We start from the raw sequence: 27,355 nt of genomic DNA on the forward strand, positions 1-27,355 counted from the left end.
TAATCTTCTTGTAATTTTTTTCTTACATGGTCACAAACATCTCCTCATATTTGAGAACATGATGTTTAAAGGTGGCATTGCACTTTATGTGTGTGTTAGTGTTTCAGTCATGTCCAGCTCTTTGCGACCCCAGGGACTGTAGCCCGCCAGGCTTCTCTGTCCATGGAATTCTCCAGGCAAGAATACTGGAGTGGATCACCATTCCCTTCTCCAGAGGAACTTCCCAACCCATGTATCGAACCCTGGTCTCCTGCCTCACAGGCAGATTCCTTACTGTTTGAGTTAAAGTCTAAATGCACTGCATTTTATGAATGTACCATAATTACCAATTCTAACAGTGGACATTTAAATTGTCTCAAATTTTTCAATATTATAAATAACACAAAAGAGATCTTGTTTATCTCTCTGTCCTCAGGCCACGTCTGACATAAAATATGTCTTCAATCAATATTTATTTAAACTTGAATATATGCCTTGATACTGTCTGCTATGAGTCAGGCACTGTGAAAAGTACTTTTTAAAATTGTGGATTTTATACTAACAACATTATACTAACAACAACTACACGAAAGAAAAATATTCTTCCCACTTTAAACACTAGGCTCACAAAGATTCAATAATTTGCCAAAAACAACAAAACTGGCAGGCAGCAGCTCACACTAAGATTCTTCCTTTGCAACTTGTTGCCTCCCATTTAAATGCAGGAAATATCCCAGGAAAAAATATTAGAGATTGAATTGTAAAAGTTTATTAGAGTAAATGAAACTTCCATTAAGACGTCTCTTCAAAGTCCCCAAGACTCTGTGAAACAACAGCACTGAGTTTTAGAGTAGGAGTCAGAGAATCTTTGAGAAGGCTAATAAAGCAACAGTGAGAAGATACAGGAGTTTGGAGAACAGTATTATGTTATTTAACTTGAAAACGCACATTCTCTACTGTCTGGCAACTCCATTGCTAGGTGCACACCCTAGAAACTGACACCAACTGCAGATGCGCCAGAAGACACAGCGACGGTGGCTATCAAAGTCCAGTGTTGAAAACACCTTACACATTCATCAGAAGGAGAATGAACAGTGACATATTCACTGGATATATTATACAGCACCTAAAAGAGCTGAAAGTGCTGAAAGCAGCTACTCCAACAAGTACATGAACATGCCAAAAGTTAGCCCGAATGTCCACTGGTGGATGAATAAATAAACTGATACGGACATACAACGGACCGTTACTCAGCCTTCGGTGAGAAGGAAGTACTTACTGATACACGTTACAACATGGACGAACCTCACACACACGACGCTAAGTGAAGGAAGCCAAACATGAAAGGTCTGATGTCACACGATTCCACGCATAGGAAATATCCAGAATGTATCAATCCATAGAGACAGATTCAGATTAGTGGTTGCCTGGGGTTTCGGAGAGAGGAAGAATGGGGAGAAACTGCTTACTGGATAAGTAGTTTTACTGTGATGTGATGGAAACGTTCCTGTGTCAGGACTAGACAGAGACGGTGGTTGCACTACATTGTGAATGTGTAAAATACCACCGAATGGTTCACTTAAAATGGCTGACTTTATGTTACACGAATTTCACATCAATAAAAACATTTTTTTTAGGTTCCCAGGTGATTCTAACATGCAACCGTGGGTTAAAAACCTCTAACGTTATCTTCTTGGCACAAGTTTGAGCTGCAAAAGCAATCTTTCCTATCTGACTGATTTTCAAAGAGAACCAGTCAATGAGAGCTTTTAAAGCGTTTTCCAACCACGAGAATGTGAACAACATTCAATTGTTGGTATTCTATCAATTCACTGCATACTTTTTTTTCTTGTTGGTTTCTTTTTGAAACATGAAGAAAAAGGTGACCCAACCTAACCGTACCATGTAAAATACTGTTGGCACTGTGCTGTTTCCTGAAATGGTTTCTACCACTTCGTAGCCTCAGCTTAAAAAACTACTGCTTTATGATTTTGTTGCTTTCCATTCAAAGGAAAGGCTTGGTTCATACCAAAACTTTCCCAGGCACTGAAATAATAGATACGGTATTTTGTGTATTCATGTGACACTGAAGACTCTTGCTCTGTCTTTATCTTTTCCCAGATTAATATACTAAGAAAAAAAGGACTTCACTAATTTTTCTCCATAATTAATTTTAAAATTAATTTTAGAATTTAATTTTTTACATATCTAAGATGATATACAATATATGTGTTAGGAGGCATTACAGTAAAATTGATACACTGACCTACCATCCAAATTAAAAATCAGAACTCTATCAATATTACTGCACCAGTGCAACTCTTTCCTACCCCCATCCTTCTTCCCAAAGAAGTACTTTCCTGAAGTTTGCATGGTTCTATGCTGTGGTCAGTCACATACTCCTAAACAAAATTTGCTTGCTTGTGAGCCTTAGAAAATGTTATACTGTTGTATAACTTGCCTTTTTCATTCAATGTTTCATTTGTAAAATTCACCCATGTGGTATAACATAGTTTAAATCTACTAAAATTGTGGTCGAAAGACTTGTGCTGGTACAAAACTTTATCATTCCAAGATAAGTATAAAAACAGAGATAAGTGTTTAGAAACTGCCATAGCATCTATTCTAACTTCTTTTATTATGGTGGTCTGAGGAACTGAACAATGTTGAGTGAGGCTAATGTATAAAATACAACAAGAAAAGTAAGGGAAGACAGAGAGTAAGGCTAGAAGGTAGTCTAGATCAGACCCTGGAAGGTCTTGTAAGTGATGTTAAGAAATTTGGACTTTATTCCAAAGGCAGGAGACTTTGATTGAAGGACTATAAACAAGAAAATTTCATAAGGTATCAGATTCTTATTTTTCAAACTATATAATGTAAATATAAAAGCAATATAAAGAATGTCTTAGAAGGCAGTAACAACGGAGGGAAATCAGAAAACTAATCTAAATGAAGGATGATGATAACTTGGAACTAAGAACAGCAGCAACGCAGGTAAAGAAAAGGGAATGGATTTTAGAGACATAAAGAATGTCAAGGACTGTCTTTATTGAGTGACTGTAGGAGTCTAAGATCAGGATAAAGATGAAGCTTTGGACAAGCTGTGTTTGAGATGTTCATTAGACAAGGGCAGATGTGGAAAGCAGTTGGAGATTCAAGCCTGGTGCTCAAGAGAGAGAACTGGTCTGGAGATAAAAATTTAGTTAGGAGTTATCTGTGTGGCTCAAATGGTAAAGAATCTGCTGCAATGTGGGAGACCTGGGTTTGACCCCTGGGTCTGGAAGATCCCCTGGAGAAGGGAATGGCTACACACTCCAGTATTCTGGCCTGGAGAATTCCATGGACAGAGGAGCCTGGCAGGCTACAGTCCATGGGATCGCAGAGTTGGACACGACTGAGTAACACACACAAGAGGGGGATGAAGAGTACTGAGGAAGAGTGTAGTGAGAAGAGCCCCAGGTTAGAGTTTAGATGTTTCAAGTGTAGAAACCAGAATCCATAGGACCTTAGTCCACCATGTATAGTGCCGGATACATAAAATGACCAGTTAATGCCTGCTGGCGGGGGGGGGGACACAATAATCCAAAATGCGGTGAACAGGCTTATCAAATTTGAGTTTTTGTTACTTGAGGGAAACTTTGTTACTTTCAATTTCTACCTGCAAATCTAAATTAAAAAAAAAAGAAAAGGAATTCTGTATCTTCAAAATCACCAGTAACTTAAGGTCGAGACCTTAGGTAAGTTACTTACCCAAATGTACACTGCCTCGGCATGCTTGTGTGTGAAGTGGGAATAACAGTACACACCTCAGACGACTGTGTGGATTAAATGAGTCAGTACACGTAAAGCTGTTATACTAGGAACTTGGCTCAATAAATGCTAGCAAATTTACTATCATTATCAGTATTTGGCATTGCAAATTTGAAAATATTTATCTCATTTCTAAATTACAGTCAACTTTATTTTGGAATTGTATAGCATTAAAAGAGCAAGTCTACAAGCACGTGAAGTCAAGTGGGCCTTAGAAAGCATTACTAGGAACAAAGCTAGTGGAGGTGATGGAATTCCAGTTGAACTATTTCAAATCCTGAAAGATGATGCTGTGAAAGTGCTGCACTCAATATGCCAGCAAATTTGGAAAACTCAGCAGTGGCCACAGGACTGGAAAAGGTCAGTTTTCATTTCAATCCCAAAGAAAGGCAATACCAAAGAATGCTCAAACTACCGCACAATTGCACTCATCTCACACGCTAGTAAAGTAATGCTCAAAATTATCCAAGCCAGGCTTCAGCAATACGTGAACCGTGAACTTTGTGATGTTCAAGGTGGTTTTAGAAAAGGAGAGGAACCAGAGATCAAATTGCCAACATCCGCTGGATCATGGAAAAAGCAAGAGAGTTCCAGAAAAACATCTATTTCTGTTTTATTGACTATGCCAAAGCCTTTGACTGTGTGGATCACAATAAACTGTGGAAAATTCTTCAAGAGATGGAAATACCAGACCACCTGATCTGCCTCTTAAGAAATCTGTATGCAGGTCAGGAAGCAACAGTTAGAACTGGACATGGAACAACAGACTGGTTCCAAACAGGAAAGGGAGTACGTCAAGGCTATATATTATCACCCTGCTTATTTAACTTATATGCAGAGTACATCATGAGAAACGCTGGACTGGAAGAAACACAAGCTGGAATCAAGATTGCCAGGAGAAATATCAATAACCTCAGATATGCAGATGACACCACCCTTATGGCAGAAAGTGAAGAGGAACTCAAAAGCCTCTTGATGAAAATCAAAGAGTAGAGTGAAAAAGTTGGCTTAAAGCTCAACATTCAGAAAACGAAGATCATGGCATCCGGTCCCACCACTTCATGGGAAATAGATGGGGAAACAGTGGAAACAGTGTCAGACTTTATTTTTCTGGGCTCCAAAATCACTACAGATGGTGACTGCAGCCATGAAATTAAAAGACGCTTACTCCTCGGAAGGAAAGTTATGACCAACCTAGATAGCATATTCAAAAGCAGAGACATTACTTTGCCAACAAAAGTTCATCTAGTCAAGGCTATGGTTTTTCCTGTGGTCATGTATGGATGTGAGAGTTGGACTGTGAAGAAGGCTGAGCCCTGAAGAATTGATGCTTTTGAACTGTGGTGTTGGAGAAGACTCTTGAGAGTCCCTTGGACTGCAAGGAGATCCAACCAGTCCATTCTGAAGGAGATCAGCCCTGGGATTTCTTTGGAAGGAATGATGCTAAAGCTGAAACTCCAGTACTTTGGCCACCTCATGTGAAGAGTTGACTCATTGGAAAAGACCCTGATGCTGGGAGGGGTTGGGGGCAGGAGGAGAAGGGGACGACAGAGGATGAGATGTTTGGATGGCATCACTGACTCGATGGACGTGAGTCTCAGTGAACTACGGGAGTTGGCGGACAGGGAGGCCTGGCGTGCTGCGATTCATGGGGTCGCGAAGAGTTGGACATGACTGAGCGACTGAACTGAACTGAACTGAACTGAACAAGCACCTTAGAATATTGCTTAATGCATAAGATACATGATTATATTAAATCTGTCATACTGAAATATAGTATTAATATCAAAGTATTTTGAAATTGAGTATATGGGTTTCTACGTTAATACATTAAACAAAATACAGAGCATATTTAATAACTACTGTAATTATGAAGTTATGATGAATATTTTTATATATGACTACAGATATGATTTCTATTGGTGACAGAAGCGTTATATTCTTCTAATATTACTGCAGTTTATTGTCTACATTATTAACTGAAGAAAATGTCAAAATTTCAGTTAAAAGGTTAGTGAAAATAAGAGGTAATTATTTTTCCATATAAATGTACAGAGTCCCTGAATTCTAACACAGGTTAAAATCTGTTAGTCTACAACCTTTCAAATTCTATGATCAAAGACTTTAGGGCACTGCTTACACTCATCTCAAAGTCCCTTGTTAAAATAACAGCTAACACCCATCCAATACTTAAGTGGCACTTTATCTTTTACAGGTATTTTTATAATCATTCATCTTCTATGTATTTCATAATGTAAATGTAAGTATACTATCTCATTTGGGTTTATTTTCTTTTTTTATATTATTTTTAGTTATGTGGCTCTTTCTTACTAAACCGTAAGATACTCTTGAGCAAAAGCTTTTTGTCTTATTAATCTCTATCCTCACAAGGTTCAAATAAATAAATAAAGCATCATTACCCTCTTTTTTCAGGTTTATTTTCTTTCTTTTTTAAATATTATTCTTAGGTAACTCTTTCTTACTCAACCATAAGATTCTCTTGAGCAAAAGCTTTTTGTCTCATTAATCTCTCTTTTCATGAGGCTCAAATAAATAAATAAAGCATCTTTATCCTCTTTCTATACATGGGGGGAAAAGAGGTTCAGTGTCCCACCAAAGGTCACCTAGGTGGAGGAGAATGGTCTAGAGGAGACTTCTTGATTCTTAGTTTGGTGAATTTTCCAGGAACTTACCTACACATGGTTTCTATATGATCTACAGTGAAATCTTCACCCTATATCTATTCATACAGTGTAAATAATAAGAGTAATTTTGGTGCTTACCTAACTCAATAAAAATATAAACAGCAAATAGGAGTATATGTGAAAGACAAGTTTATTTGCCTCCAAAGGACTTAAGGTAATTTAGAGAAATTTAAAATACAGTTAGTTGGTAAGGGGGAATCATCCCTGATCAGCAGCTGCCAAATAATCAAGCTAACTATCTAGCTGGGTCTCAGACACTGTTCACTTGTCTTTGCATAAGAAATAACTACAGTTTTAATTATAATTTGGGGTTATTCACAATACTTATTCCACTGAGTATTTACCCTACCAGTTGAAAAAGAAAATCTTTCCTTGAAATTGGTTAAAAACCCAAGAGTAGTAGACTACAATCTACAGTTCATACTAGTTTTAAATTTATAACTACAATTCTAGAATATTTGTGGGAGGGTAGGAATAAGGTCTTTAAAGTGGCCATTTGTTTTAAAGTTAAACTTTGCCTCTATCTGCACATTTTAACTAACCATTATCAGACAGGCCTTAGGAACATTCAGAACATATTCAGGAAGTAATGCAGAGGACCCTCAGAGTTCATAAAATGAAACATGTATAAAATAAACCAATAATTTCACGAAAAGTCGCACAATCTAAAGGCCTGAATGATCTCTTCTGAGAAACGTAGTGCTATTTTCAAAACACACAGCAAACTAAAACCAAATTAACCTTCATAATAGCTAAGAGTGGAAACCACCCATATCTCCATCCACTGATAAATAGATAAATAAAACGTGGTAAATCCATAGAATAGAATATGATTCAATGATAAAAATGAGGTACTATAAAGAATTCCTAATACTCAAAAACAGGCAAACAACATGATTAAAAAGTGGGCAAAGAACTTGATTAGACACCTATCCAAAGAAGACAGACAAAAGGCTAATAAGCACACGAAAAGAAGTTCAATACTACTGAACATTCAGTTCAGTTCAGTCGCTCAGTTGTGTCTGACCCTTTGCGACCCCATGAATCGCAGCACGCCAGGCCTCCCCGTCCATCACCAACTCCCGGAGTTTCAGTCAGACTCATGTCCATTGAGTCAGTGATGCCATCCAGCCATCTCATCCTCTGTCGTCCCCTTCTCCTCCTGCCCCCAACCCCTCCCAGCATCAGAGTCTTTTCCAATGAGTCAACTCTTCGCATGAGGTGGCCAAAGTACTGGAGTTTCAGCTTTAGCATCATTCCTTCCAAAGAAATCCCAGGGCTGATCTCCTTCAGAATGGACTGGTTGGATCTCCTTGCAGTCCAAGGGACGCTCAAGAGTCTTCTCCAACACCACAGTTCAAAAGCATCAATTCTTCGGCGCTCAGCTTTCTTCACAGTCCAACTCTCACATCCATACATGACCACTGGAAAAACCATAGCCTTGAACATTAGGGGAATGCAAATCAAAACTACGAGACACCACTTCATACCTATTAGGACAGCTACTATCAAAAATCCAGAAAACAGAAAACGATGGCAAGGATATGGAGAAACTGGAGCCCTTTAACACTGTTGGTGAGAATGTAAGATGGCACAGCTACTGTGGAAAACGGTATGGCAGTTCCTCCAAAAATTAAAAATAGTATGGCCATATGATCCAGCAATTCCATTTCTGGGTATATTGAAAGCAGGGTCTGGGTTTCCCAGGTGGCACTAGTGGTAAACTGCCTGACAATGCAGGAGACATAAGAGATGCGAGTTTGATCCCTGGGTCGGGAAGATTTCCTGGAGAAGGAAATGGCAACCCACTCCAGTATCTTTGCCTGGAATCCAACAGACAGAGGAGCCTGGAGGACTACAGTCATGGGGTTGCAGAGTTGGACACAACTCAAGCGACTTAGCAAGTACAAAGAGATATCTGTATACCCATGTTCATAGCAGCAGCATTCACAGTTAAAACACGGAAGCAACCCACATGACCATCAATGGATGAACGGCTAAGCAAAATGTGGTATGTACACACAACACAGTATCATTCAGCTTTAAAAAGGAAAGGAATTCTGACACAAGCTTATAACCTGGGTGAACCTTGAAGATACTGTCAACTGAAATAAGCCAGCCACAAAGAGACAAACGCTGTGTGATTCCACCTATATGAAGCACTTACTGTTGTTGTTCAGTTACTCAGTCACGTCCGACTCTTTGTGAGCCCATGGACGCACCACGCTTCCCTGTCCTTCACCAACTCCTGGAGCTTTGTCAAACTCATGTCCATTGAGTCAGTGATGCCATCCAACCATCTCATCCTCTGTCGTCCCCTTCTCCTCCTGCCTTCAATCTTTCCCAGCATCAGGGTCTTCTCAGTGAGTTGGCTCTTCGCATAAAGTGGCCAAAGTATTGGAGCTTCAGTTTCAGAATCAGTCCTTTCAATGAATATTCTGGACTGATTTCCTTTAGGATGGACTGGTTGGATCTCCTTGCAGTCCAAGGGACTCTCAAGAGTCTTCTCCAACACCACGGTTCAAAAGCATCAATTCTTTGGCACTCAGCTTTCTTCACAGTCCAACTCTCACATCCATACATGACTACTGGAAAAACCACAGCTTTGACTACACGACCTTCATCGGCAAAGTAATGCCTCTGCTCTTTTTAGAGTAGCCAAAATCATAAAGAGAGATAGAAAGTAGAATGATTGTTGCCAGCAGATGCAAGGAGAGGGGAATGAAGAGTTACTGTTAATGGGTATAAAGTTTTAGTTCTACAAGGAGAAGAATTATGGAGATGGATGGTAGGGGCTACACAACATTACAAATGCATTTAATGCCACTGAATTGTACATTTAAAAATGCTTAAGATGGTAAATTTATATGAAATGTTCGGAACAAGCAAATCTACAGAGACAGAAATTGGATGAGTGGTTACCTACAACTAGAGCATTTGGGAATATTAGAAAAGTGTGAAGGAAGGTGGGGTTTCTTTTTGGGTAATGAAAAATGTTCTAAAATTGTGTTGATGGTTGCATAAATTTATGAATATACTGGAAGTCACTGAATTGTACACTTTAAAAATGGGTGAAAAGTATATAAATTATATATCTTACTAAAACTGTTAATAACAACAACAAAACTAACAAAGTTTACTTAAAAAGAAGTCCTTGGGAGATAAGAGTGATTTGTAAAACCTGCCAATCATTTCACACTTGAATGGCCTGGCTATAATGGTTAGACTCCTTTCTAATAACAGGATCTAATACTCCAGTTTTACCTTAAGTATTCATTCAATGAATTTCCCTCTGGGCAAACCATGATGGTTCAATGAGTTCACAGGAGTAAAAGTAGATACCTAAACAAATAACCATATCCACTTGAAACTAGCACAACACTGTTAATTGGCTATACTCCAGTATAAAATAAAAAGTAAAAAAAACCAAAAAACAAAAAACACAATTCCAAACAACCATAATACAAAATGTAGTATATATGGAAAGTGCCCTAAGCAAGAGACAAATAAGGATTAGGGAGATCAGAGATACGATCAACTGCCAGTGAGTAAGGCATGGTCAGTGAAAAATCTTATAGAAAGGATGACATCTGAGCTCAGTAATAAATTAAGGGTAGATTAACAAAAAACAAACAAAAACAAAACCAGGAGTGGAGAAGAGATATTGAAGCTGAGAAAATGAGAAACGCAAAGTCTTGGAAGTAGAAAAGTACTAAGCATGTTTAGGGAACACTAAATGGCTCCACTTAACATAGACCAGAAAGATAGACTGGGGCCAGATCATGTATAATCCTAAATATGAAGCTAAACAGCAGAGGATGCTGATGACCTGAAGCAGCAATGACACGATCCTATCTACTTTAGAAAGATAAATCTATGTAGAATGAATTGGACGGAAGAGAAAGTAGAGTCCTGACAAGAAATTATTGCAGTACTCGAGGACAAAGTTAAATAGAAGCCAGAACTCCTAGGAATGGAAAGGAAGAGCAGAGGAGATTGAAGGGAGTTACATTAAAGAAACAGAATCAGCAAGCCTTAGCAACTAAGGATGTGGGAGTAGGAAAAAAAGTCTAGAAGGAGGCTCCAGTCTACATGACTCGGAGAACAGTGGTGCTAATGACAGAAAAATGTCAGAAGAAAGTTCTGAGAGTTGTTTGTTTAGGGGGAGTAGAGGAGAGGTTAAGAATATGATGAGTTTGGTTTTAGATTTGAAATTCACGTGGGTGGAAATGTGGTACCAGGAATGAACAGAGGGATCTGGATTTTATAAACAGGAAACCAAGTCTTCATTTCATAGCAAGGTTTGATGTTTTAAGAGTGCATAACACCGCCAACAAAAAGAAGCATTAATAAAATTAATTTGACCTATATATGATGTTTGCTATGGTTCATTCAAGTTAGTCCATACTACAAATACTCAGAAATTTCAAGTTCATTATCATTATGGCTCATTCAAGCTAGTTCATACTACAAATACTCAGAAACTTCAAATTACTCAGCACACTGTTTTTACCCTAGTCTAAAACAGAGGCAAACTAAATCTGTTCTACAGAAATAATATAATTTTAATACTACTGTTGTATCTAAAAATCTCTTCTAAAGAGCTCAAATACTGTATAGTTCACACTATTGCTGGAGAATGTTTATATGTAATTATTTATTTTTAGACCAGAGATTAGGAAATGTTTTCAAAGTCACACATAAGGCCACAACTTAGAGTAAACTCTGAACTTAGAACAGATTTCAGTTTAGTGTCCAATTAAACATTAAATGTGCTTTATGTACTATCATTAGTATATAGACCCCAGGAGTCTATGCATTTTCTCTTTCATGAACCAGCTAAAAGCAAGGCACTGAGAGAGAAAGTCATCAGTAATACAGTAATGTTAGACCTGGGGCAGAACCTGTATCTCCTATTTCTCAGTCCACCATTCTTCCCCATCACTCAAGGGTCCTTGTATAGTGAGTGTCCTTTTACTTTAAATTCCTGCACTATGACAGCTAATGAGAACATTTATACAGCTACTCAACATACTGTTTTAGCTTCCAACTTGGGCAAAAGGTACGGCAGTGAAACTATCTTATGGCTAGCTCCCAAACTATCTTATGTAGCTCTTGACCTACAAAAGCTCTTCACTATCACGATACAAGAGATCTGGATCTGATTACCATTCCTGGACTCCTGACTTCTGTCTAAGGAAATATTACTGCAGAAGCACAGAATGAGTCTGAGGGAAGTCTGAGGAAAAATTCCCCCCACTCAAAAAGAAACCCCTCTGAACGATTAATAAAGAATGATGTGAACTTGCTTAAAAAAAAAAAAGGAAATTATAAAACAAAGATAAGACAAAATACACATACATGCCCAGAAATCTTTACTCAAACTGTCTAAGAAGGACAACTGGATTAAAGAAGTATAACAATTATGTAACTGTCATAGAAAATTTAAAAACGTATTACTTGGCCAAGCCAGACAAAATCTCATCACTTAAGTAGCCAGTAACAAAAATGACAAAACTTCCCCTCTAACTTAAAAAAAACTGCACTGCCTCCAGGTAATTCTCATTAACAAGGACAAGTGTTACCCTCTTTTGGAGTATTTTGCATATGGGGCCAGAAATGGGAACTGCTCCTCTAGTAGGTTATCTCAACAAACTTGGGTGGGCTTGCTGTACTAGAGCTGAGATGGTGACCTCCCACCAACTCCTTCAGAGAGGGGCAAAAGAGCGGACTCTTTCATTCTGCTATTCATATCAGTGGGAAAGGTTAACTGGATTCTCCTCAATAGATGATCACTGTCAGTGTCTCCAAAAGTGGGGGATTCAATAGCAACACAGGCCTCTGGGGAGACAGAAAGCTAAACCTGGCTGTGAATTAGGTCTACTTTGAGAGTTACCGCTCAGTTGTACCAAGATAGCTGAAAATCTAATCCTTACTCATCTCAGAGTTTGCCAGGTCTCCAAATGCCAGGCTAAGGACCCAAGGCCCAGGACCGTAGATTCCAGCTCCACCCATCTAGCTCAGCGGGATTATACTGGGCAAAAACAATCCTCTCATTTCAAGCAGGAACCAGACTGGGGCAAAGCTAGGCTGTGGGCACAGCTCAACCACTGCATATCCAAACCAGCACCCTAGAGCCGCTGTCACCACCCAGAAGCAGAGCAGATGCCCCAGGCTTTAGCTCACTGCAGCCGGCATTGTTTACGCTCTTTCGCCGCCTTAGCCTCTGATAGGCCAGGAAAGTCCCCTGTATAGTCCACCAGGACTTCCGGCATGGGCGCGGGATGCTTGACCCTCGCCCGCAGTTTGACACTTACGCTCCCCAGCAGGGAGAGGTCGCAGCCCTACGGTTCGAGGCGGAATCAGCAGGAATACCGGGCGGGCGGGGGTGGTGGCAGCATTGGTGCGGAGGGCCGCTGGGAAACGCCTCCTCGGGGGCGGGGCCCAGAGCGCTGTGTCAGAGTGCCCGCCCCACCCCGGCCCGGCCCCGGCCCCCGCCCAGCACACACCGACAGCTTAAAGGGGCCGCACACGCCTGTGCTCAGGTCTGCAGCACTGGGCGGGCGCTCCTTCCATCCCACAGGGCTTTCAAGGCGAGACGCTGATGTGAAGAGCCAACTAGGAACACTCTACTTCGGTTAGGTGTGGACCTCTTCTTTTGTGTGTGGCAACACAGATAATGTTCCAGAAACAAAGGAGGTGACCTGTTCTTACTATCACAATCTTAATGCCTCCTTCAGAGGTGAAAAAAATTGCGGCTGGAAACAAAGCTTCAGGGTAAATATATAGCCCCCATTATGTTAGTGGCTTATTCCACTAACTGCTTATTAACTCGAGCAGTTAGCATTTTTCAAATGGCAACTCAAAGGCACAGAAAAGAATTCTGAGAGCCTGCACTGCTTCACCTCACCCTTTCACTGACTTCCTTCTCTTCCGTACAACGAGGAATCCTAGACAACAACAGAAGATGGATGTGTGTGCATGCCAAGTCGCTTCAGTCGTGTCCCACTCTGTGACTCCATGGATTGTAGTCCACCAGGCTCCTCTATCCATGGGATTCTCAGGCAAGAATACTGTAATTGGTTGCCATGCCCTCCTCCGGGGATCTTCCCAAACCAAGGGATCAAACCTGGGACTCCTGCATTGCAGGTGGATTCTTTACCATCTGAGCCACCAGGGAAGCCCATGTAATATGAAGAGTTCTTGAGAAAATTGTAGTAGAAACTGGACTAAAATCTCAGGGAGTTAAGTAATGGTCTCTGATCTCTCTGTAGGTTATTAGAGAATTTTAAATTTCTTTTCATAGGAGGAATTTTTCCTCAATCTCAACTTACAAGGTCTGTATGCATTTCGTGTCTCCTTTATACTGTCAGGAAGAGATTTATATATTTATTAAGCCTGTATTGTTGTTCTTCAGTCACTAAGTTGTGTTCGACTCTTTGTGACCCCATGAAACGCAGCATGCCAGTTCTCCACCTTCTTCCTGAATTTGTTCAAACTCATGTCAAACATTGAGACAGTGATGCCATCTAACCATCTTATCCTCTGTCCTCCCCTTCTCCTCTTGCCCTCAATCTTTTCCAGCATTATCTTTTCCAATGAGTCAGCTCTTCAAATAAGGTAGCCAAAGTACTGGAGCTTCAGCTTCAGCTTCAGCACCAGTCCTTCCAATGAATATTCAGGGTTGATTTCTTTTAGGATTGACTGATTTGATCTCCCTGCTATCCAAGGGACTCTCGAGAGTCTTCTCCAATACCACTGTTTGAAAGCATCAATTCTTTGGTGCTCAGTCTTCTTTTTGATCCAACTCTCACATCCACACACGACTACTGGAAAAATCATAGCTTTGACTACACGGATCTTTGTCAGCAAAGTGATATCTCTGCTTTTTAATAGCTTTTCTTCCAAGGAGCAAGCGTCTTTTAATTTCATGGCTGCAGTCACTGTCCATGTTGATTTTAGAGTCCAAGAAAATGAAATCTGACACTCTTTCTACTTTTTCCTCATCTATTTGCCATGAAGTGACAGGACCGGATGCCATGATCTTCATTTTTTGAAGGCTGAATTTTAAGCCAGCTTTTCCACTCTCCTCTCTCACCTTCATCAAGAGGCTCTTTAGTTCCTCTTCACTTTCTGCCATTAAAGTGGTATCATCTGCATATCTGAGGTTGATATTTCTCCTGCCAATCTTGATTCCAGCTCCTAAGTCATCCAGCCCAGCATACCTTCACCTAATCTTGATAAATAAGCATACCTTATTAAAACCTTAAGTCACCCCTAAACCTATACAGGAATCAATTTAGTAAAGCCAAAAACCATTTATGGGCTTCCCTGGTGGCTCAGTGGTAAAGAATCTATCTGCCAATGCAGGGGATGCAAGTTTAGTCCCTGGGTCAGAAAGATCCTCTGGAGAAGGAAATAGCAACCCACTCCAATATTCTTGCCTGGGAAATTCCAGTGACAGAGGAGCCTGGCGAGCTACAGTTCAGGGGGTCACAAAAGAGTTGGACAAGAGTTAATGCCTAAAGAACAACAACAAAAGACCATTCATAAGTGCCCGAACATCTTCCACCCCAAATAGGAGTTCAAGTGGAAATTTCAATTCCAAAGGACAGGCACAAAGACTGCTCTAATATGGAGCAGACCCAGGTTACCCTTATTCTGAAGGTCGTAGAAAATTCTAGGCTAAGGTTGCCATGAAGCTGATTCAGATTAGAACAGTCTGATTTTGAATTGCAAAAAAAGAAAAAAAAATCACCTCATTTCAAAGTGCATTTAACTGTGAATGATACTTTTGAATTAGGTAATTAAGACCTTCTTGCATTCTATCTGTATCAAGCTTATCACACTGTTCTGAGAGCAGTGTAGTAGATCAGCCTTCCCACTAGACTGTGAGCACCTCAAGGCAATGGTTGGAATGTATCTCATCTTTTCTCCCAGTACATGATACCAAATGAATACTCAGTAAGTATTTACACAAACGGTATGACCAACACTTATTTGACAAAGGAGTCCAGGTAACTTCAATAAGCCTAGTGCAGTGAGTATACACGTGCATGTTCACATACAAATGGACAATACCCAGTGCTGCACTTACTACAGAATTAAAAATTTAGAGAGAAAAAATCCATTGATTGTACAACTCAGTGCAATCAGATTTATGTATTTTGTCCCAAAGCAAAGACATTTTATATAAATATTCCTGAATAATAATTAGATATCTCACCCAATGTCACAGCCCAAAATATTTCGGTTATTGTGTCCTTTTCTCTATAAACCACAAAGAGACTAAACTGGACATGTAAAACCTTCACAATTAAACAAATTACCAGAAAGAAGTATTCTCCAGGGCAAAGTTGAAACTGTTTAGGAAATGATTCAGCAAACATTATATATGGAAGAGAATATGGGAAAATGATAATTCATTTATCAGAAAAGTGGTTATTTCTTGTGCTTTTAAAAAATCCTTCTTCATTGTAATGTTTTTTCCTGAAACAAATCAAGCACAGATTAAGGAAAATATTTATTTACACATAGCCAGAGTGAAGGGGGAGAAGGCAATGGCGACCCACTCCAGTACTCTTGCCTGGAAAATCCCATGGACAGAGGAGCCTGGTAGGCTGCAGTCCGTGGGGTCACTGAGTCGGACACGACTGAGCGACTTCACTTTCACTTTTCACTTTCATGCACTGGAGAAGGAAATGGCAACCCACTCCAGTGTTCTTGCCTGGAGAATCCCAGGGACGGGGGAGCCTGGTGGGCTGCCGTCTATAGGGCCGCGCAGAGTCGGACACGACTGAAGCGACTTAGCAGCAGCAGCAGAGTGAAGGGGGGAAAGTTTTAAGCATTAACTGGAATTCTTTATTAGATCATATTCAGTGAAGGGAAGAAGCCAAGTTAGTGATTAAGAGCGAGGACTCTGGAGTCAGAATGCTTAGTTCAAATCCTGGCTGTGCCATTTATTAGCTGTGTGGTTTTAGACAAAAACTCTTACCTCTTTGTGCTTCTGTTTTCTATTTGTAAAATGAGGAATTTTTTACCTTACTAGGATAATTAGGAGAATTAAATAAGTTAAGTTTCTTTTACTTAAAAGTGCCTAGAATTAATTGCTGAACATAAGTAGTAAATAAAATACATAATGTTCAACAAATACTGTCGACCTTTTCTATCACATTCCTCCACTAAAAAGTAAATGAATAGCCCCTTCCCACTGACTGCTCCCTGTGTTCCTCCTAGCTGTCAGAAGTTAACTGAGGATTAGAGGGAGAAGAGGTCCTCCAACCCAAGAGCTTTTAAGTCAGGTTTACTGAGGTATAACTTACATATACTAAAATTCTTTAGTGTAACTTACATATACTAAAATTTACTTTTAAAAATTCTTTCTTGGAGTTGATTTACAATGTTGTGTCAGTTTAAACTTCACTCTTTAATACACAGTTCTATGCACTCTGACAGAAACATAATCATGTATCCATCACCATAGTCAAAAACATCTCTACAAGCCCCACCAACTTTCTTGTGCCTCTTTGTAATTAGCCTCCCCACCAGACCATCACTGATCAGTGTTCTGCTCCTACAGGTTTGGTTTTTCCACGACGTCATGTACAAAGAACTAGATAGTGTGTAGTCTTTTGAGTCTGGCTTTGTTCACTTAGCACAACTGAGATTATCCGTGTTTTTCACATGTCAGTAGTTTCACTTTATTGCTGAGCAACATTCCCTTATATGATCTAACACATTCTGCTCATCCATTTACCAGCTGAAGGACATGTGGACTGTTTACAGTTTTTAGCAATTGCAAAAAAAAAAAAAAAGATAAAAAACCCAAACAGCTACAAATTTTTATATGAACATAACTTTTTATTTCTCTTGGGCAAATATCCAGGAGTGGGAAAAATGGGTGATAAGGTAAGTGCATGTTTAATTTTATAAGTAACTGTCAAATTGGTTTCTAAAGTGTCTCTTTGAACCCTTTCATGCTCTTTTTTCTTTCTTTTCTTTTTTTTTGTTGTATCTTTTTTTTTTCTTTTTTTTTGTTGTTGCATGCTCTTCTACTAACAATAAGTCAAGGGTAACTGGATTATTACTTACTACTGATTTTCAGTACGGATCTGTATTTTTATACCTATCAATTACAATCAGTTCTTTCTGCAACTTAATATTAATGGTGTGTCATTAGTCTTCTATTTATGAAGAATCATTGATCACTTGACATGAATCTTAAATGTTACTTTATAATACTTTCAAAGGGAAATATCAATGAAAATTACTCTTTCAAATCCCATCCAAAAGTAGTCATATCTGGTAATTTTTTCTGGATCAATGAGCTATAAGAATTAACAAAAACTACTACTAGTAACTAAATACATTAGGTATACTTCTGTTAATCAAACTTGTAACATTCAGACAAGAGTTTCCAGAGCCTAAATAAAATTTATCAACAATGTATATAGCAAGTATTATTTAACATCTTTAGCAAAAGTATAATTCTCCTCATTAGGAAACAAAAAGGACACATACAAGAAAATGTTTGGAAATTCATTATAAATACTATGTCCAGAGACTTCCCTGGTGGTCATTGGCTAAGACTCCACACTGTCAATGTAGGGGGCTCAAGTTTGATCCTTGGTAAGGGAACTAGATCCCAGGGGCCATAACTAAGACCCAGCACAGCCAAATAAATAAATATTATAAAAAATAAATACTACTTCCAATATCACATCAAAATGCCGCTGTTGGTTATGCAAACTGGCACATCCAATTTCGAAAATATTTGATATCAACAACCCATTCCCAAGAGAACTGAAAGTCCACACAAAAGCTTGTATATAAATGGTAACAGCACCATTACTCATAATAGTCCCAGAGTGGCCTATCCATCAACAGTCACTATCATTTTATCACTATCAAGATAAATAGGTGAAACAGATTGTGATCTATCCATTCAATGGAATATCATTCAGCCATAAAAAGGAATGATATATCCTACAACATGGGTTAGCCTTGAAAACACTGTAGTAAGTGAAATAAGCAAGACACAGAAGGCCACATATTGTATGATTACGTTGATACGAAATGTCCAAGTTAAGCAAATGCACAGAGACAGACAGAGCCAAGGGCTAGGGGTGGGAGGGCAGGGAGGGAAATAAGGAAGGGGAGTGACTACTAGTGGGTATGAGGTCTCTTCAGGATGATGAAAATGTTCTGCTATTAGATAGTGGTGATGGCTGCACAACTATATGAATATATTAGGAAGCTGCTGTACACTTTAAAAGAATAAATTTTATGCTGTGTGAATTCTATCTCAATTTTTAAAAATCCCATTAATAGGAGACAAATAAATAAGCTATAGTATATTCACAGAAAAGATATCATACAGCAGTGAAAATAAATGAAGACAGCTATTAGTTAAAACATGCATAATTTCACACACCATGCTGAGAAAATAGCTAGTTACTGAACAACATCAGATCAGATCATTATGATTATTCAAACCCAAATACTATACTGTGTAGGGATACATACATTTGTAGGTAAATTTAAAAGACAAGTATGAGGATGATATCCTGAAAACAGCAAAGCAGAAAAGGCAGAGATGCAGTCAAGGAAGGGTGCACAGGATATTGATATGATCTATTTCTTAAACTGGGGGTAGGAATACTAATGTTTCTTTTTGAAAATTCACAAACTAGACAGCATATTAAAAAGCATAGATATTACTTTGCCAAGAAAGGTCCGTCTAGTCAAGGCTATGGTTTTTTTCAGTGGTCATGTATGGATATGACAGTTGGACTGTGAAGAAAGCTGAGCACCGAAGAATTGATGCTTTTGAAGTGTGGTGTTGGAGAAGACTCTTATTTATTTATTTTTACTTTACAATATTGTATTGGTTTTGCCGTACATCAACATGCATCTGCCACGGGTGTACACGTGTTCCCCATCCTGAACCCCCCTCCCACCTCCCTCCCCATACCATCCCTCTGGGTCATCCCAGTGCACCAGCCCTAAGCTTCCTGTATCCTGCATCAAACCTGGAGTGGCGATTCGTTTCTTATATGATATTATACATGTTTCAATGCCATTTTCCCAAATCATCCCCGTCTCCCTCTCCCACAGAGTCCAAAAGACTGTTCTATACATCTGTGTCTCTTTTGCTGTGGAGAAGACTCTTGAGAGTCCCTTGGACTGCAAGGAGATCCAACCAGTCCATCCTACAGGAAATCAGTCCTGAATATTCATTGGAAGGACTGATCCTGAAGCTGAGACTCTAATATTTTGGCCAACTGATGTGAAGAACTGACTCAATGAAGGCAGGAGGAGAAGGGGATGACAGAGGATGAGATGGTTAGATGGCATCACCAACTCAATGTACATGAGTTTGAGTAAACTCCAGGAGTTGGTGATGGATAAGGAGGCCTGGTGTGCTGCAGTCCATGGGGTTGAAAAGAATCGGACATGACTGAAGGACTGAACTGAACAAAAATGACTTATTATATTTAAAATACTAAATATCCCATGAGTTTCAAAATGAAAGGGGGCGGGGAGAAGCTCTGCCTCTAGCTAATAAAATCTTATAACTATAGTGTTCAGGCAGAAACTTGGAGAATACTTTTTATATCCCCAAATCCCTGCTCTACTTAATTAGCTGTGAAACCTTATGGAAGTCATTTAATCTTTGGGGGCTTTAGTATTCTCACGCATAAAACAGATTTTATGGAACAGTATTCCACAACAATGATTTATATATAATAAACAGCAGGCTTTTGCAATTCCAGATTTTTCAGTACCAGGATATATGCGGCTTACATTAGATGTGTGGAAAGTGCTTTTGCTTCAGTGGTAAAAACCTCACAGTCCCATTCCCTTTGGCCCTTGGTTAAATGACAACAAAGGAATGGTAGTTTGCTTTATGCTAGTATCTCAAACGTGGTGATAATTCAAAACCATAGTTTGCAAAAATGTGGGTTCCCCTATCATTTTCCTTTTTCAGGCATTATACCTTGGTAGAAAATATTTTCTCCCCAGATTCAAAAAGTAGAGATTCACACAAATCACTCAAAAAGCAAAAATGTACTTAGCAGCTACTTATGCATGGCAAAGAAAGTAAATAGTAAAAATATTCATTCAAAAAGTCAGAAATTTGAATTGTATCTCCTTCTCCTAACACTCAGTACTGAAAAGTGACTTACTAAGTCATCTAGTCACATCTATCTCAATTTGTGACACCAAATAATCAGAATCACATACAGAGCAGGCCTTCCTATAGCCTGTACTCAGGGCACCAACTGCTGAACTTTCACTATCAACCATCACTAGAATGGTATTGAAAGTAATGCATTAAAAGCCCCAGACAAGTGGCTTCACTGGAGAAGTCTACCAAACATTTAAAGAAGAATTAACACCAATCCTCCCAAATTTTCCCAAAAATTAAAGAGGATGGGACATTTTGCATCTGGTCCCATCACTTCATGGCAAATAGATGGGGAAACAGTGACAGACTTTATTTTGGGGGGTTCCAAAATCACTGCAGATGGTGACTGCAGCCATGAAATTAAAAGAAGCTTACTCCTTGGAAGGAAAGTTATGACCAACCTAGACAGCATATTCAAAAGCAGAGACATTACTTTGCCAACAAAGGTCCATCTAGTCAAGGCTATGGTTTTTCCAGTAGTCATGTATGGATGTGAGAGTTGAACTATAAAGAAAGCTGAGCACTGAAGACTTGATGCTTTTGAACTGTGGTGTTGGAGAAGACTCTTGAGAGTCCCTTGGACTGCAAGGAGATCCAACCAGTCCATTCTAAAGGAGATCAGTCCTGGGTGTTCTTTGGAAGGAATGACGCTAAAGCTGAAACTCCAGTACTTTGGCCACCTCATGTGAAGAGTTGACTCATTGGAAAAGACTCTGATGCTGGGAGGGATTGGGGGCAGGAGGAGAAGGGGACGACAGAGGATGAGATGGCTGGACGGCATCACTGACTCGATGGACGTGAGTCTCAGTGAACTCCAGGAGTTGGTGATGGACAGGGAGGCCTGGTATGCTGCGATTCATGGGGTCGCAAAGAGTCGGACACAACTGAGCGACTGAACTGAACTGAACTGAACACCTTCAATGATAAAAACACTCAAACTAGGAAAGAAACTATATAATCAAGGCCATTTAGGAAAAGCCCACAGCTAATATACTTGGGGTACTTTCCGAATGGCTCAGCAGGTAATGTGCCTGCAGGAATATGCCTGCAATACAGGATACACAGGTTTGATCCCTTGGTCAGGAAGATCCCCTGGAGAAGGAAATAGCAATCCACTCTAGTATTCTTGCCTAAAAAATTCCCATGTACAAAGGAGCCTGGCAGGCTCTAGTCCAAAGGGTCACAAACAGATATGACTGGGCACACATAACATCATACTCAAGAGCGAAAAACTGAAAGCTTTCCTCTAAGACTAGGAACAAGGCAAGGATGCTTGTGCTAACAATCCTATTCAATATAGAATTGAAAGTTAATGTTCTCTGCAGGAAAAAAAGTCTTACGCAGAGAAATTAGGCAAGATGAAGAAACGAAAGAGATCTAAGTCAAACAGGAAGAAGTAAAATCATCTGTTTGCATATGACATAATCTTATATCTAGAAAACCTTAAAAGATTCCACAAAAGAAAATTGTGAGAATGAATGAATTCAGTAAATGAATAAATTTTGTCAACAGAAATGAATTCAGTAAATGAATGAATTTTGCAAAATACAAAACCAACACACAAAAATCAGTAGTGTTTTTATATACCACCAATGAAAAACATGAAAAGAAAATTAAGAAAACAACTCCACTTAAAATAACATCAAAAAGAATAAAATACTTGGGAATACACCTAACCAAGGAGATGAGACTTGTACACTGAAAGTTATAAAACAATGCTAAAAGAAACTATAGAAGATAAAAACAAAAAGACATCCCATATCCATGGCCTGTAAGATTTAGTATTATTAAGATTCCATATATCTGAAAATAATCTATAGATTCATCATAATCAAAATTCCAACAGCATTTTTTGTAAAAATAGAAAAATTAATTTTAAATTTCATATGGAATCTCAAAGGACCCTGAATAGTAAAAACATTTTTGAAAAAAAAAAAAAAAGTTGCAGTACTCCTCCTGATTCCAAAGCATATTAAAAAGCCTCAATGATCACAACAGTGTGGTAATAGCAGAAAGACAAATAGACCAATGGAACAGCATAGAGAACCCACGAATAAACCCTTGCGTATAGGGTAAAATTATCTTTATTTGACAAGACTGCCAAGACCACTCAGTTGGGAAAGGATGGTCTCTTCAACAAATAATGATGGGAAAAACCAGATAGCTACATGCAAAAGAATGAAGGTGGACCCTTATCTTATATCATACACAAAAACTAATATGAAGTCATTAAAAATCTAAATGTAAGATCTAAAACTACAAAACTCCTAGGAGAAAATATAGAGGAAAAGCTTTGTAACACTGGAATGCATAATGATACCGTAGATATGATGCCTAAAGCACAGGCAACCAAAGCAAAAAGGGCCAATGGGGATTACATCAAACTTAAAAACTTTTTGTTTATCAAAGGACAAAATAAACAGAGTAAAAAGATAACCTACAGAAGGAAAGAAAATATTTACCAATCTTTATTTGATAAGTGTTTAATATCTACAGAATATCAAGAACGCCCACAACAAAACTCCAAATAATCCAATTGCTAAGTCTCTTCAGTCATGTGACCCCATGGACTGCAGCCTACTAGGCTTCTCCGTCCAAGGGATCCTCCAGGCAAGAACAGTGGAGTGGGTTGCCATTTCCTTCTCCAATGCATGAAAGTGGAAATTGAAAGTGAAGTCACTCAGTCGTGTCCAACTCTTAGCAACCCTATGGACTGCAGTCTACCAGGCTCTTCCATCCATGGGATTTTCCAGGCAACAGTACTGGAGTGGGGTGCCATTGCCTTCTCCGATAATCCAATTAAAAATGGGCAAAAGACTTGAATAGATGTTTCTACAAAGATGAGTATTTTGCATATTTATTGAAATTCACTGGAAGGGCTGACGCTGAAGTTGCAATACTTTGGCCACCTGATGCAAAGAGCCAACTCATTAGAAAAGACTCTGATACTGGGAAAGACTGAAGGCAGAGGAGAAGTGCGGGCAGAGGATGAGATGGTTGGATGGCATCACTGACTCAAAGGACATGAATTTGAGCAAACTCAGGAAGATAATGGAGGACAGGGGAGCCTGGCATGCTTCAGTCCATGGGGTCACAAAGAGTCGGACAAGGCTTAGTGACTGAATAAGAACAACAACAAAGATGATATATCAATGGCCAATAAGCATATGAAAAGATGTTCAACATCACTAATCATCTGAGAAATGCATGTCAAAATCACAATGGGATTATCTCTTCACATCCAATAGAAGGGTTACTATCAAATAAACAAATTTTTAAAAAACAGAAATAACAAATGTTGGTAAGAATGTAGAGGAATTGGAACACTTGTATACTGTTGGTGGGCTTGTAAAATGGTGCAACAGCTACAGAAGACAGTATGGAGGGTTGCTCAAAAAAAGTAAAAATAGAGTATCGTACTATCATATGATCCAGCAGCCCCACTTTTAAGTGTATGGGTAAGTGTGGGTATACATATCTCCAGAAGAACTGAAAACTGGGGCTCAAATTTACACTCATGTTCCAAGCCGCAGAAGCAACCCAAACGTCCACTAGAGAAAGAGTGAATGGATAAGTAAAACGGGGTAAATACACACAATGGAGTATTAGCCTTAAAAAGGAAGGAAATCCTGTTACATGCCACAATATGGATGAACTTTGAGGATATCATGCTAAGTGAAACAAGTCAGCCACAAAAAGACAAATACTGTATGAGTCCACTTACAAGAGGTACTAAACTAGTAAAATTCATAGCAATAGAATCGTGGTTATCACCGGCCAGGGAAAGGGGAAAAGAAAAGTTGTTTAATGGATACAGAGTATCAGATCTGCAAGATTCAAAAGTTTTGGAGATGTGCTTCACAACAACTGAATGTAACCACTAGTTTAAAATTATGATGGTAATTTTTATGTCATATACTTTTTAAAAAATATTACAGTTTTTAAAAAGTAAGACACTCATCTGTTCAAAATGCTTTGTAGGTATTTAAAGAAAAAAAGATAAAGAAGACTGGAGAAAATATTTAAATACTCCTGTGGAGGAAATCTATTATGAAGTTTTAAAAAGAGTTTTGGAAGCTAGCATATGAAGCCTAACTCCTTTTTTGTGTGTTTAGTAAAAATATAAAAAGAGGGTCATACACATTGGTGGTAGGCTGATAATGACCCCCAAAGATATTGGGCTGTAATCCCCGAAAACTATTAATGTTGTTTCATTTAGGAAAAGGGTCTCCACAGATGTGATTAAGAATTTTGAGATGGGAAGATCATCCTGGATCATCTGAGTCAGCCTGAATGCAACCACATGTATTCTTACAAGAGGGAGACTGATGAAAAGCTGACATACTCAGAGGAGACGGTGATGTGAAGACAGAGACGAGCAAGACTGTAAGAGGCTGGAGGGATGTGACACAAGCTAAGGGACACTGACAGCCGCCAGAAGTGGAAGAGGCGAGAGCCGGGCACGCCCCAGGGCCTCTGGAGGAACACGGCCGCGCCTCAGTATCAGCCTCCAGGAAGCCTCATCCTAAATTTTTCTAAAATTCTTACTGAAAGTGTTGATTTACAATGTTGTTAGTTTCAAGCATACAGCAAAGGGATTCAATTGTGTGTGTGTATACAAAAAATAGCAAGAAGAGATAAGAAAGCCTTCTTCAGCGATCAATGCAAAGAAATAGAGGAAAACAACAGAATGGGAAAGACTAGGGATCTCTTCAAGAAAATCAGAGATACCAAAGGAACATTTCATGCAAAGATGAGGACCTAACAGAAGCAGAAAATATTAAGAAGAGATGGCAAGAATACACAGAAGAACTGTACAAAAAAGATCTTCACGACCCAGATAATAATGATGGTGTGATCACTGACCTAGAGCCAGACATCCTGGAATGTGAAGTCAAGTGGGCCTTAGAAAGCATCACTACGAACAAAGCTAGTGGAGGTGATGGAATTCCAGTTGAGCTATTCCAAATCCTGAAAGATGATGCTGTGAAAGTGCTGCACTCAATATGCCAGCAAAGTTGGAAAACTCAGCAGTGGCCACAGGACTGGGAAAGGTCCGTTTTCGTTCCAATCCCAAAGAAAGGCAATGCCAAAGAATGCTCAAACTACCGCACAATTGCACTCATCTCACATGCTAGTAAAGTAATGCTCAAAATTATCCAAGCCAGGCTTCAGCAATATGTGAACTGTGAACTTCCTGATGTTCAAGCTGGTTTTAGAAAAGGCAGAGGAACCAGAGATCAAATTGCCAACATCCGCTGAATCATCGAAAAGGCAAGAGAGTTCCAGAAAAACATCTATTTCTGCTTTATTGACTATGCCAAAGCCTTTGACTGTGTGGATCACAATAAACTGTGGAAAATTCTTCAAGAGACGGGAATACCAGACCACCTGATCTGCCTCTTAAGAAATCTGTATGCAGGTCAGGAAGCAACAGTTAGAACTGGACATGGAACAACAGACTGGTTCCAAATAGGAAAAGGAGTTCGTCAAGGCTATCACCCTGTTTATTTAACTTCTATGCTGAGTACATCATGAGAAACGCTGGACTGGAAGAAACACAAGCTGGAATCAAGACTGCCAGGAGAAATATCAATAACCTCAGATATGCAGATGACACCACCCTTATGGCAGAAAGTGAAGAGGAACTCAAAAGCCTTTTGATGAAAGTGAAAGTGGAGAGTGAAAAAGTTGGCTTAAAGCTCAACATTCAGAAAACGAAGATCATGGCATCCCATCCCACCACTTCATGTGAAATAGGGAAACAGTGGAAACAGTGGCAGACTATTTTTCTGGGCTCCAAAATCACTGCAGATGGTGACTGCAGCCATGAAATTAAAAGACGCTTACTCCTCGGAAGGAAAGTTATGACCAACCTAGATACCATATTCAAAAGCAGAGACATTGCTTTGCCAACAAAGGTTCGTCTAGTCAAGGCTATGGTTTTTCCTGTGGTCATGTATGGATGTGAGAGTTGGACTGTGAAGAAGGTTGAGCCCCGAAGAATTGATGCTTTTCAACTGTGGTGTTGGAGAAGACTCTTGAGAGTCCCTTGGACTACAAGGAGATCCAACCAGTCCATTCTGAAGGAGATCAGCCCTGGGATTTCTTTGGAAGGAATGATGCTAAAGCTGAAACTCCAGTACTTTGGCCACCTCATGCGAAGAGTTGACTCATTGGAAAAGACTCTGATGCTGGGAGGGATTGGGGGCAGGAGGAGAAGGGCTGGATGGCATCACTGACTCGATGGACGTGAGTCTGAGTGAACTCCAGGAGTTGGTGAGGGACAGGGAGGCCTGGTGTGCTGCGATTCATGGGGTTGCAAAGAGTCGGACACGACTGAGCGACTGATCTGATCTGATACAAAAAATATTTTTTTCCATTATAGGTTATTACAAGTATAGTTCCCTGTTGGTTATCTTTATGTATATATAGTACAGTGTATATTTTAACCCCAAACTCCTACTCACCCTAAATTTTAGACTCAACTCCAGAACTGTGAGAGAATAAATTATCATTGTTTTAAGCTGCCAAATTTGTGGTCATTTGTTTTGGTAGTCATAGAAAACTAATACATGTTTGAAAGCACATAAAAATTTTCTGGATGGATCCACAGAAAATTGTTAACAATGACTATTTTTAGAAGAATGTATATGGGACTAGCTAAAGA

General features: G+C 39.3%; 1 protein-coding gene across 5 annotated transcripts in view; it reads right to left on the reverse strand.

Annotated features, from left to right (window-relative positions):
- CKAP5 (cytoskeleton associated protein 5) overlaps window positions 1-27,355 on the reverse strand; it is a 104,941-nt gene that overhangs the window by 66,651 nt on the left and 10,935 nt on the right. The window contains exon 2 of one of the 5 annotated variants that reach the window (XM_059874786.1): window positions 1,259-1,406. The exons of 3 other annotated variants lie outside the window; for them this stretch is intronic. The gene's annotated coding sequence lies outside the window, so the exon portion shown is untranslated. Of the gene's footprint in view, window positions 1-1,258; window positions 1,407-12,811; window positions 12,900-27,355 lie in introns of those variants that run through there. One more of the 5 variants, XM_010812835.4, reaches the window with a different exon arrangement.

This window comes from Bos taurus, chromosome 15 (genome assembly GCF_002263795.3).
Source record: "Bos taurus isolate L1 Dominette 01449 registration number 42190680 breed Hereford chromosome 15, ARS-UCD2.0, whole genome shotgun sequence".
Taxonomy (NCBI): Eukaryota; Metazoa; Chordata; class Mammalia; order Artiodactyla; family Bovidae; genus Bos; species Bos taurus.